This window comes from Sorex araneus, chromosome 3 (genome assembly GCF_027595985.1).
Source record: "Sorex araneus isolate mSorAra2 chromosome 3, mSorAra2.pri, whole genome shotgun sequence".
Classification (NCBI taxonomy): Eukaryota; Metazoa; Chordata; class Mammalia; order Eulipotyphla; family Soricidae; genus Sorex; species Sorex araneus.
In genome coordinates, this window is record NC_073304.1 from 109,378,951 (window position 1) to 109,392,207 (window position 13,257).

At 38.7% G+C, this 13,257-nt stretch overlaps 1 pseudogene; it reads left to right on the top strand.

Moving 5' to 3' along the window:
* The first annotated feature begins 6,185 nt into the window (after positions 1–6,185).
* On the top strand, positions 6,186–8,133 carry LOC101540444 (pumilio homolog 3-like; annotated as a pseudogene).
* Positions 8,134–13,257: the final 5,124 nt, after the last annotated feature.

Below are 13,257 nucleotides of genomic sequence, written 5' to 3' on the forward strand. Positions count from 1 at the left end.
TGTGTTTATATGCTAGCACTAGAAATACATATTTTTCAAAAGGATACTCCCTAGTAACCATTAATGAAGCTACAGAAAAGCAAAGCATTAATTTTATCATCACATTGCTCATCAATTTGTTCGATGCGGGAACCAGTAATGTTTCCATTTCGAGACTTGTTGTTACTGTTTTTGGCATATCGAATACGCTATGGGTAGCTTGCCAGGCTCTGCTGTGCAGGCAAGATACTCTCGGTAGCTTGCCGGGCTCTCTGAGAGGGGCAGAGGAATCAAACCCGGGTTGGCCTTGTGTAAGGCAAATGCCCTGCCTCTGTGCTATCGCTCCAGCCCAAAGCAATTAATTATAAAATATTTATATGTGACTTTCTAAAAATTGCAAATTAGAGAGAAAAGCAACCATTGTCAACAGATACCTTGCTATTACAAATGGAGAAGCAACTGCCAAAAATAACAGCTAAGGAATATATCTCAGGACAGGAGAAGCGTGTAGACAGATTGGTGTTTGAAGCTTTGCCTGGAAGGGAATAATGAAGCTGCCCCATACCACATCACTGAGTCCAGGGCCACATTTGCATGCCAGTGAACCCCTATAAGCAGTTTACACAAGCATGAAGCTTTGAGGCTTACTAGAGTGTACACTGTCTGAGCAAACTGAGACTCTCAAGTCCAAAAAGCCATATCTGGCTGATTGATTGCTCTTGCCACAGGTGAAACAGGGCTGCCCTTTCTTGATCTCATCTGATTTCTGTGCACAAATTCAGCTCTTTGTTAAACAGCTGAATAATTTTAAGAGAGACCCGGCCTGGTCCCACTTAACCAAAACTAGAAATCATCTAATCCATGGTTTTACATTTGGCAATAGTCGGATACAGATAAATGCAGGTATCTTGTTGTGTACTGAACTATCAGGTACTCAAGCAATAGACTCCATTGATGACTCAAGCTTGTGGGACATCAACACGGCAATCACAATCAAGCACTTGTAACTGCAAAAGCTGGGATGTGACGATTGTCTGCCTGTTCTCACAAACCATAAGCTTGTGACAACAAATTCTCAGCAGCATGTCAGAGCAACATAAAACATCACGAGTCTCAGTGGAAATAGCAAACAGGAGAGGTCAGGGAAATTTCTCAGAGTAAGGGAAACATAATTTGTGATGTAATGGATAAAACTAATGTTCATGCATGCATAGTCTCCAAAACATTGCTGGGTAGAATCTTTAAGACACACAATACTGCCAGGTGTGGTCGCACTGCATCCAAGCAGTTCCACATCACTGGACTCAAGCATTGTATTATCTAGTATTGTTGTTGAAACATGACTCTGAGTGATCTGAGTGCCCCTAAGCACTGCTAGAGAGTCAGTCCCCTTGCTAAGGAAAAAAGTATGAACAGATACTATACATGAGTACACCAAAACCTACCCCAAACAAGACTCACCCCTTGTGTTGCTTTTAATCAAACACAATGAAGAAGCACAGGAACTCACCTACATTAGTGGACAAAAGCCCAGGAGGACTGCCCAGTTAAGAAGTACTCTGTAATAAAGACTTCAAAGTAATAATAAGGATTTTCAATGAATTGTGAAAAACAGAAGATAGCTCCAACAAGAAAAGATTAAAATGTAAGAAACTTCAATCTAAAATTACCAAATGTAAAAAACTGATAGGTAAGTTAAAATATACATGAGATGCTCATCTGCAGAAGGGAAAAATAATCCCAAAGAAAGACTTTGAGCTCAAGGATAAGACTAATTGAATCATCTATAAGAAGGAACTGAAGGATAATAGAATCAACAAGTTGAAAAAAATGTAAGAAATGTTTGGGGCAGCCTCAAAAAGGAATAGCTTTTGCATAGTTTCTGAATAAAATTAAATAGAATGGAGAAGTTTTGATTAAAAGAGTTCTGAGTTATAATTTCTTCAGTCTGAACATTGAGTAATATACCCAATTTGAAGACTCTCATGGTAACATCATATAAAACCAAACACAACACTGAGGTATTGTAATTTAAGTAGCAAAAAATTAAAGATAGATATCAAATACTGAGGTATCAATAACAAAGAGAAAACTTACATATAAAGGAATCCATTTCAATCTATTTTAATCCCAGGAGATGAGGCTGGATATATAGTGCAATGAGTCAGGTGCTTGCTTGGACATTTAGCAGATTTTGGTTCAATTCCTTGCATTACATATGTCCCTCAAACATCAGCAGGAGTAATGTCTGAATGTAGAGCCAGTAGTCACTGTCATTGTCACTGTTATCCTGTTGATCATCAATTTGCTTGAGTGGGCCCAGTAACATCTCCATTCCTCTTAGCCCTGAGATTTTAGCAGCCTCTATTTACTTGTTCTTCCCAATGGTGTCACATTAGAGGCTCTTCAGGGTCAGGGGAATGAGACCCATCATTGTTACTGTATTTGGCATATGAATATGCCACGGTAAGCTTGCCAGGCTCTCTCCCGTTCAGGCAGTGAACTCTTGGTAGCTTACCAGGTTCTCCACGAGGGAAAACTACGCTATCAGATGTTGCACAGCCACATTGTGCCTGGAGCATGGCTGTGGCTGGGTTTTGGAAGTCTTCAACTGCCAGGGCTCTACTCCAGATGGGGAGGGAAACTCAACCCACCCCCTCCTAGGGACCCTGGTGAAAACAGCCAGGTGCGGGGCCAAAAGACTCTGCATCACTCTCTTCCAGGAGCTTGGTTTTATAGTCTCTGGATGTTGGCCGTTGATGGGATTCCATGGCACCAGGGGCAGTTTCTGGGTGTTATTAGCTAGCTACTGGAAAATAGGGAATCTGGGTGGAAGAAGCCAGTCCCAATCTGAGCAGTTTTAGTAATCTTGGCCCTGGGTCCCATACACCTGGGTTCCTCTGCTGGTTCCTTCATGCGTGAGGCTTATCAGAACATGTAGAGAGTAGCCTTGGGCATGGCTGTGGTTGGGTTCCAGAGGTCTTCAATTGCCCAGAGAAACTTCAACTTCAACTTCAGAGCCAGTAGTAAGCATATTAATTCAAAAAGATATTATCATACCTTACATCTGACAAAGAAGTTAATATCCAAGATATAGAAAACACTTGGAAAACTCAACAGCAAGCAACCCCATAAAATTTAGGAAAGAACCTTCCCCAAAGAAGACATGCTGGGAGCCCACAGACATATGAAAAAGTGCTGTGTATCATTAACTTAAAATTAAAAAATAAAAATAAAAATTGCAATTCAATAACATCTCACACCAGCAGGAAGGCCCTACTTCAAAAAATATTGAAACTACCAGTGATGGTGGTGTTTCAGTGAAAAGGTAACTCTCATTCACTATTAGTGAGAATATAATCTGTTTAAGCCTCTATAGAAAAATAGCATGGAGGCCTAAAAAACTAGGCCATAAGTTCTATTTTTGGTGATTCTACTCTGACATATATTCACAAATATAACAGCATTAATTTATATATGATTTTCAGAATGTTCAGAATGCATACTTCTGTACATTACAGTACCAGTTATGATTGCTAAAATATGGGAATAATACAAATGTCAGCAGATTTCCTGGCAAATGAGTAGAAAAAGTATTGCCATATATAGAAGTTCTCAGCTATGAAAAAGGATAAAATCTTTCAGTCATGACAACTACTATGGAATAGGTCGGTAACCAGCTGAAAAAGTGATTTGTAACAAGGAGACAAATACCAATGATCTTACTCATATGTGGAGCATGAAAGAAGCAAAGTAAAGGAATAGACAATACTTAGTGAATATAACCCCAGTTCTATGGCAATTATTTCAGGGTTTTTCAACTGGTGGGGAGAGGTAGTGAGAGAATAAGGTGATGTTGGGAATGCGAAGCTGGGGAAGAGGAGAAGGACCCTGGGAATAGTAGTCAGGGCATGTTGGCACTCTAGTGGTGAATGTGGGTGCAGTAACACTGAAATTCAAAAGCACACTCATTTATGTTACTGTGAATACTGACATTTCAATAAAACAGATATATAATAAAGATAAAATAATCACTGGTATTTATTGATACTATATTTCAAATAAATACTATATATTATACTGTATCTTATGCTATAGTCTTTAGCAAGTAAACCATCTATTGCAACTTATAAACTTCATCTTCATCATAGTGATAAACCTTTTAGAACTGCAGTTATTTCCATGATGTAAAATTTTATAATCTTAAATTATAGGACAGCCAGCCCCACATTCATTACTTTCTTGCATTAGACACCAGGAAAGTATCATTGTTTATTTTAAACATATACATAGCCCCTGCCAGCCAACCACCCCTACAGTGTCAAACTTAATTCCACCATAAGGTCTGTGGGCCCATAGCATCATCCCCCCTTACCCTCCGATCTATCCATAAAGCATACATTTTAAAACCCTAGCCAGAAAACTGCACGGATATACTAGTGTGTCCTCAAGAAGAAGTTATTTTGTCTTCACCCCACAATTGAGGTACTAGTTAACCCAAGCCTCACATATACTATCAATAAGCCAAGGTAGTGCACAAAGATTGCCCAATTGCAGGGGCCATAACATACAATAACAGAATAAAAAACTCCAAAACACAAAGGTCACTATGGTAAAACAATGCAGAAACTCACTAAGCCTAATGATTGAAGTTTTTAGACCAAATGAATCAAACAGTAACAAACAACTCTATAACCTCTAAGATAAGGAATTTAAAATAGAAGTTTTGATGTATAAGGAGTTCAAAGAAGCAATAGAACACACTGCTAATAAAATACAAGAGGATATGAAAGTGGAGGTGAGGAAAATGCAAACAAAAATACAAGCAGAAATAACAAACCTAAAAAACTTTGTAGGTGAAATGAGGAAAATGCAAACAAAAATACAAGCAGAAATAACATACCTAAAAAACTTGGTAGGTGAAATGAAAAACTCACTGGAGGACCTCAGCAATAGAATAACAACTGCTGAGGACAGAATCAGTGAGCTCCAAGATGAGGTGCAGAGAATCTCTAGACAACAGCAGAAAATGAAAAAGAGCCTCAGAATAAACCAACAGATGACAAGAGAAAATTGGGATGAAGCCAAGAAGAATAACATAAGAATCATTGGAGTCCCAGAAGGACAGGAAGAAAACACTGAGGAAGAGTAAATGGTCAAAGAAATAATTGCTAAGATGTTCCCAGAGCTGAAGAGCATATATAATCAGATCCAGGAGGCCAGAAGGATTCCACCTAAAAAGAAATCCAAATAAAAATACTCCTAGATACATCCTTATCAGAATGATGAAAACTGTAGACAAAGATAAAATTCTGAAAACAGCAAGATCAAAGAAGGAAATTGCTTATAAAGGAGCATCCTTAAGATTCACAGGATACCTATCCAATGAAACCCTAAGGGCCCAAAGACAGTGGTGGGATGTAGTGAACAAACTCAATGAAATGAACACCTCACCTAGAATATTTTACCCAGCTAGACTCTCATTTATATCAGAGGGAACAATATACAGCTTCACAGACAAACAACAACTCAGGAACTTCACAACCTCAAAACCATGACTACAAGAGCAACTAAATGAACTACTTTAAGACAAGACAAATCCCCCAAATACAAAAGACTTTGGCAGAAATATCAGGCAATACCTCATAACAATAATCTCTCAACATCAATGGACTAAACACACCAACTGAAAGTTACAGAGTGGCAGGATGAATCAGAAAACTGAACCCAGCACTCTGCTGCCTTCAAGAAACACGTCTGAACAGGCAGAGCAAACACAGACTCAAAGTGTAAGGATGGAAAACAATCCTACAAGCAAACAACTCCCTCAAAGAAGCAGGAGTGGCCATACTATATATAGTCTATATCAGACCAGTCTATATCAAACCACATAGACTTCAAACTGAAGAAGTTTATAAGATAAAATGAAGGTCGTTTCTTAAGGATCAAGGGATCTTACACCAGGAAAAACTCACACTCTTAAGTGTAGATGCACCTAATGAAGAGTCAGCAAAATACTTAAAACGACTGCTCATAGACTTGAAGAAAGACATTGATAGAAAGAAATAATAGTTGGAGATTTCAATACTGCTTTATCACTTCTCGATAGATCAATCAGACTCAAGCTTAGCAATGATATACAGTACCTTAGGGAAGAAATGAGAGATGGGGCACATGTGTGGGTCCCATGTGTCAGCATTGATACAATGGAAGTCAAAGGGAAAAAGAAATTCTGAGGAAAAGAAAAGATTTCAAAGAAATCACAAGAAAAGGGATTTCCGAAGAAAAAATGATTCTAGTTCTTCAAAGATGCCCCCAAGAAAAGTTGTTAAGGATAGCGAATTTAAAATCACATCTAAGAACTTTGAGAAAAGTGCCACAAAACCTGGGGAAAAGGGTATGAAACAATTCAAGAACAAGCATCAAGGGGATAAATTACCAAAGAATAAATTTCAACAGGCAAATAAAAGTAATAGGAAGAAAATTCCAGTTTGACAATACAAGCAATGAATCAGCAACCAAGAAACCCAAATGGGATGACTTCAAAAAGAAGAAGAAAGAGTTGAAACAGAGCTGGCAGTTCAGTGATAAAACCAACTATGACATTGTTGTTTGTGCTAAGCAGATTTGGGAGATCTTAAGAAGAAAAGACTGTAACAAAGAAAAAAGAGTGAAGTTGATGAGTGATTTGCAAAAGTTGATTCAGGGAAAAATTAAAACTATTGCATTTGCATATGATTCAACATGTGATCCAGTGTTATATTCAGTATGGTAATGAAGAACAAAGAAAACAGGCTTTTGAAGAATTGCGAGGTGATTTGGCTGAATTAAGTAAAGCTAAATATTCCAGAAATATTGTCAAGAAGTTTCTCATGTATGGGAGTAAACCACAGAATGCAGAAATAATGAGAAGTTTTAAAGGCCACGTGAAGAAGATGCTCAGGCACGCAGAAGCCTCCACCATCGTGGTGTACCCATACAGTGACAAGGCGATCCTGGAGCAGCGAACATGCTGACAGAGGAGCTCTATGGGAACACATTCCAGCTCTACAAGTCAGCAGATCATCCAACTCTGGAGAAAGTATTACAGATATAGCCAGAAAAACTAGAACTTATCATGGATGAAATGAAACAGATTCTCACTCCAATGGCCCAAAAGGAAGGTGTGATTAAGCACTCATTGGTACACAAAGTATTCTTGGACTTTTTTACTTATGCAACCCCAAAGTTAAGATCGGAAATGATTGAAGCCATCTGAGAAGCAGTATATACCCGGCGCACACACATGATGGCGCCAGAGTAGTCATGAACTGCCTTTGGCACGGCACGCCCAAGCACAGAAAAGTGATTGTAAAAACAATGAAGACTTATGTTGAAAAGGTAGCTAGTGGACAATATTCCCATTTGGTTTTGCTGGCAGCATTTGATTGTATTGATGATACTAAGCTTGTGAAGCAGATAATCATATCAGAAATTATCAATTCCTTGTCTAACATAATAAATGACAAATATGGAAGGAAGGTTCTGTTATATTTACTAAATCCCAGAGATCCTGCACATATAGTGTGAGAAATCATTGCAGTTCTACAGATGGGAGATGGAAACGCGCACAGTAAGAAAGATACAGAGATTTGCCGGCAAGAGCTCCTGGAATCCATTTCTCCAGCTTTGCTGAGCTACCTGAAAGAACATGCCCAAGAGATGGTTCTAGGTAAATTGGCATGTGTGTTGGTGTCTGATATTTTGGGAACTGCCACTGGAGATGTTCAGCAGGCCATGAATGCTATTGCCAGCTTGGCAGCAGAAGAGCTTCATCCTGGTGGCAAGGATGGAGAGCTTCATGTTGCAGAACATCCTGCAGGGCACTTAGTCCTGAAGTGGTTAATAGAACAAGATAAAAAGATGAAGGAACAATGAAAAGAAGGTTGTTTTGCAAAAATACTGGTTGAGCATATTGGTATGAAGAACTTGAAGACCTGGGCTTATGTAAATTGAGGTACTATTATTCTCTCTAGCCTTCTCCAGAGTTCTGATCAAGAAATTGCAAACAAAGTCAAATCTGGTCTGAAAAGCCTGATTCCCACATTGGAAAAAAAAAAAAAAAACAACACCAGCAAAGGAGTAGAAATCCTACTTGAAAAATTGAATGCATAGATTATAATAAGATTGAGTCAGTTTTTTCTCATTTTGTTCTGTTTTCTCAATGTGGAAAACACTGATAATTTAGTTGCTCTATGCATGTGTGTCTTCTTTGTGCAAAATCGTTTCTTCAAAAAAAGAAAGAAAGAAATGGAAGATAGGGATCTTCCATTTATATATATCGTTTTTGGACATTTTATACCGCAAAAGCTGAATACACATTCTTCTCAAGTGTGCATGGGACATTCTCTAAAATAGACCACACAATGGACCACAAAACATACCTCCATAAAATTAAGAGGATAGAAATTATATCAATGATCTTTTCAGACCATGCAGACCATGATGCACTGAAAATTGAAGTGAATCACACTCAGAAACAGAAATTCAAATCAAACACATGCAAATTAAACAGCTCACTATTGAACAATGAATGGCTTAGAAAAGAAATCAAAAGATTCCTGGAAACAAATCAGAATGAAGACAAGAGTTACCAGAGCCTATGGGACACAGCAAAAGCAGTTTTACGAGGAAAGTTTGTAGCTTTATGAACATTCCTCAGGTAAAAGAGCAAGTCCACATAAGTAACTTAACCTCACATCTTGAGATCTTGGAGAATAACCTACAAAAGAAGCACAAACCAGAGAGGAGGAAAGAAATAATAAAACTTAGAGCAGAAATTAATGACATGAAATCCCCAAAAACAATCCAAAAGATCAGTGAAACCAAGTGCTAGTTCTTTGAGAAAATAAACAAGATCTATAAACTACTAGCAAGACTTGCAAGGAATGAGAAAGAGAGACCCCAAATAAACAGAATTAGAAATGAAAAGGGAGACATCACAACAGAACCCAGAGAAATTCAATAGATAATCAGAGACTACTTTGAAAAGTTTTATGCCACAAAACTAGACAAAACTTGAAGACATGTATAAATTCCTAGATGACTATGATTTCCCAAGACTTTGAATATCAGAATAACCTATCACTATCAAGGAAATTGAAATAGTAATCTAAAGTCACCCAAAAAACAAAATCTCTGGCCCAGATGGATTCACTAGTAAATTCTTCAAAGAGAACCTACTCCCAATCCTGTTCAAGCTTTTCTAAGAAATTGAAGAAACAGAAACACTTCCAAACAGTTTCTGTGAGGAAAATATCAACCTTATACCGAAAGCAGACAGAGATACAAAAAGAAAGAGAATTATAGGCCAATAACCCTGATGAATACAGACACAAAGATTGTCAACAAACTACTAGCAAATAGAATCCAACAACTCATCAAAAATATCATTCACCATGACCAAATAGGGTTCATCTTGGGGGTGCAAGGATGGTTTAACATTCACAAATTAATAACATAATATACCATATCAATAAATGGATATATAAAAACCATATAATCCTATCAATAGATACAGAGAAGGCATTTGACAAGATCCAGCATCCATTTATGATAAAAAAACTCTCAGCAAAATAGGAGTTGAAGAAAATTGCTTCAATATAGTCAGAGCCATCTACTACAAACCCACAGCAAGCATGGGCTTGCATGTTGTTGCATAAGGCTGGCCTGGGTCCATCCTCTGTACTACATATGGTCCCCTCAGCACCACCCTGAGTGATCCCTAAATTCAGAGCCAGGAATAAGCCCTGAGCATCATCCACTGTAGCTTCCAAAGCAAAGCTAAACAAAAACAGAATCTTATCCCTAATGCAAGTCCCACCCTTGCCCCCCAAACACACATTTCCCTATTGGTCAGATACTCCTGGGATCACATTCAATCCCAGAAGTACCTAGCTATTTTAAATTGTGTTTTCTCAATTTTAAATTGTGTTTTCTCAATTTTAGACTTTGATTACAAAACCACATATTTAAAAGAGGCTTCCTTCAGACTTAACCAACTTGACTTCCACATCTACTACCAGGCCCTGAGGTTTAGTTTCTGGGTAATAATCCATTGCCCCAGAGATGATTCATTATTTACTCTGATAATTGACAATGCTTAGCAAGAAACTCTTTTCTACAGAGTCTGCCAACAAGTCTGGGCAGTTTGGGAAAATCCTACGAAGCAACTTTGAAATTGCAAGGGGCAAGCATTCCAATTGTGAGGTCACCTGCATCCCAGCTTGGAATGAGTATTATTTTTCTTGCTTTACCCTTTGCCCTCTTTCTCCTATCATACATTTCACAAGTAAGATATCATTACTCCACTCTGTGTCTACTACTGCAATTCTTTGGAGCCAGAGTAAGGGATGAACCTGGAACATATGGGCAGAAGTTAGGAATGCATGCTCATGCTGTTGTAGGTGACTCGTGAGATGGAGAGAAAGGGTTAGTAGCCTTGAGAGAGAGTTCATGTTGTTGCTCTCCTCTTTACCCACCTCAGTCACCCAAGGTGGAGCCTGGGAGAGTCATGCCTGAGAGTGCCTTCCACAAACACCTCTACAGTTATGTTTGCATACGACCATTTCATTAGACAGCCATCGGACTGCAGTTGCATTCCACTTTGTCCACACAGCATGGGCTTTTTAGGGATTTGTGAAATTCAAACTCAACCAAGGAATTCGTTCTATTTTTCAGGAAAGGAAAGACACTCTTTATCTGTGCCTAGGTTACTATATTCATTGTTTGCCCTTGCAGAAGAGAATTTCAGGAAGGAGACAAACTTCAGAAGCTCATTTCTCATTTCTCCCCTCTCATATTCCCCCCTCGGTCCCAAAAACCATATCTAATTGTGAGGGAGAGCGGTGACACCCACCCAAGAAAGGTGAGGGTTCCTCTGATGGCTTCTGTGAGGTATAGAAAAAGAGGAAGTGCCTGTCAGAGATGCTGGCTAAGGCAGGAGGGACACTGGGGACACCGGTGGAGGAAAGGGTACACTGGTGAAGGGATTTGTGCTTGGGCACTGTACAGCTGGAAATCAGTCATAGATAGCTTTGCAATTCATAGTGATTCAATAGATTCAAAATTATAGTACCAGGTCAGGTGTTCGATGAAAGCTGAAATGTCTGATGGTCTTTGAGTCTATTAGCTGAGTTGAGCATGGGGTCTCCATGAGCTTTGAAAAATTTGAGTTTAAAACTATTTGAATTTTTTCAAATAAATTAATATACAACTGAAGATTGAAGCAAGGAACCTGTATATCTGTAGAGAAGAGAGACAGATACAGTGAGAAGATATAGGCATTTTTGAAATGATAGAAAATAAAACCTCCTTTTGGGATAATGTTATCTGTGTATTACTATCTTGAAGACATGTCCTCTGAAAATCCTTTATTCCTCTGAGCGCTTCTATGTTTATGACTCAAATTCTCTTCATTGGTGGGCATCACACTTATCCCTTAATCTATGCCAGCAGGCACACTATGTTATGCATAATCATACACATAATCATACACATTTCTATTTCTTGATGGCTATTTGATCGTCATTTCAGATGTATAACAGGCCAGAATCTTGCTAGACAGTAACAATCACATTGCCTGCTGTGAATACAATAAGTTACATAGAATTCTTTTACATTGAGAGTGAAATTTATGTCACTTCATAATCATATAAGGAATAAAAATATGCAATTTCTGTGTATTTATAGAATTTCAAAAGTTTGCTGTCTATTATTCATTTTATGTTTTTTGGGTTTTTTGGGGGGGGCATCACTAGGTTGTGCTCAAAGCTTACTTCTGGCTCTGTGCTTAGGGGTCACTTCTGGTGGGCTCCGGAGATCATATGTGGTCCCAGGCATAAAACTTGGGTTGGTTGCATGTAAGGCAAGTACCTTACCTGCTATACTTTCACTAAAGTCCCTATATATTTTTCTATTCAGACCCACTAAAATGTATTTTTTCTCTGTAAGTTTTTTATTTTCTTGAATGCTCCTTTCCCAAACATTGAAATGTGTATACATAACTTTTGCTTAAAGGAAGGTTCTAAAAGAATAGATTGTCTTTCTGGCTCCGAGAGGAAATTATGTGTCCAACATTTCCTGCTCAGTTAGTTCCCATGGGTGTATTGCATTACTTTCAGACGTGCTTAGTCCTGCTGAGATAGTCAGGTTTATCCAGTTAGTCTGATAGATAGTAGGACCATCCAACTACACACCCATGCTGTGTCTTCTGATCAGGGAGTGCACATCTGTGTTAGCCTGAAGCAGAGTCCTTGATTAAATCCTTAGAAGGATGCATGTGGACATACACATTTCATGTTTTGGTTGAATCCACTCAGTTATACTTTGATTTCATCTCTATATCCCAAAACTGCAGCAACACAAAAGTCCTGGTTGAGCCTGAGGGGCATTAGGCTCTGGGCACTGCCCCAGGGGTACAGCCTGTTTTCTCTCTGCTCCTATTCCTTAAATGCCATTTAGGTGTAACAAGGCCCCTCTTAGCCAATTATGCAAGGTCAAACATAAACATACTCCATTCTATTTTTGTTTCCTCACAAAGGCCTAGTTAGTGACAAAGTTATGCATGGGAAGTCTCTGAATTTACAAGTAGCTGATGACTAACAAAGAATTAGATTCCCCAAATTAAGGATTATATAATTGTGAATTTCCTCATTATAAGGCAAGAAAGGACATTAGGCTCTAGAAATAAAACAATTTCTAAATAAAATGTGCGTTCCAGTATTTTTCTCATTTTGGGGAAGGGCTCCCACTCTTGAATAATGTAGGCTGTTCTCAGAAGGCCCAGGGTCTTACTAAGATTCTCAAACCCCAGGTCAGCAGAGAATGATCAGAATTATCAGAAAATACTGCTGACATTGCTTGTGTTCTGTGGTGCCAGAGATTTGTTATGGTGACAGGGATTTGCTAGGTCTACCCAGTGGTGCTGGGAGCTCCCGGCTGCACTAGCCATACTCAAAGGCTCCAGGGCAGGGTGTTTAATTGCCATTATAGCTCAGTAATCCTGTCAATGGTTTTGAATGTATAGATTCCATATCCGCAGCATCAGCACTACAGGGCACCCTGTTAGAAATAAAAACATGAGGCCAGGTAGATTGCTTAAAAGGCTAATGAACTAGGTTTGTGTGCTGGAGGCTCAGGTTCAGTCCTGGCAGTGATCCTGGACACAATGCAAAGTCAGAAGCATACCCTGGACCCCACTGTATGTGACCCAGAAATTAACTAACTAAAAAAAAAAGA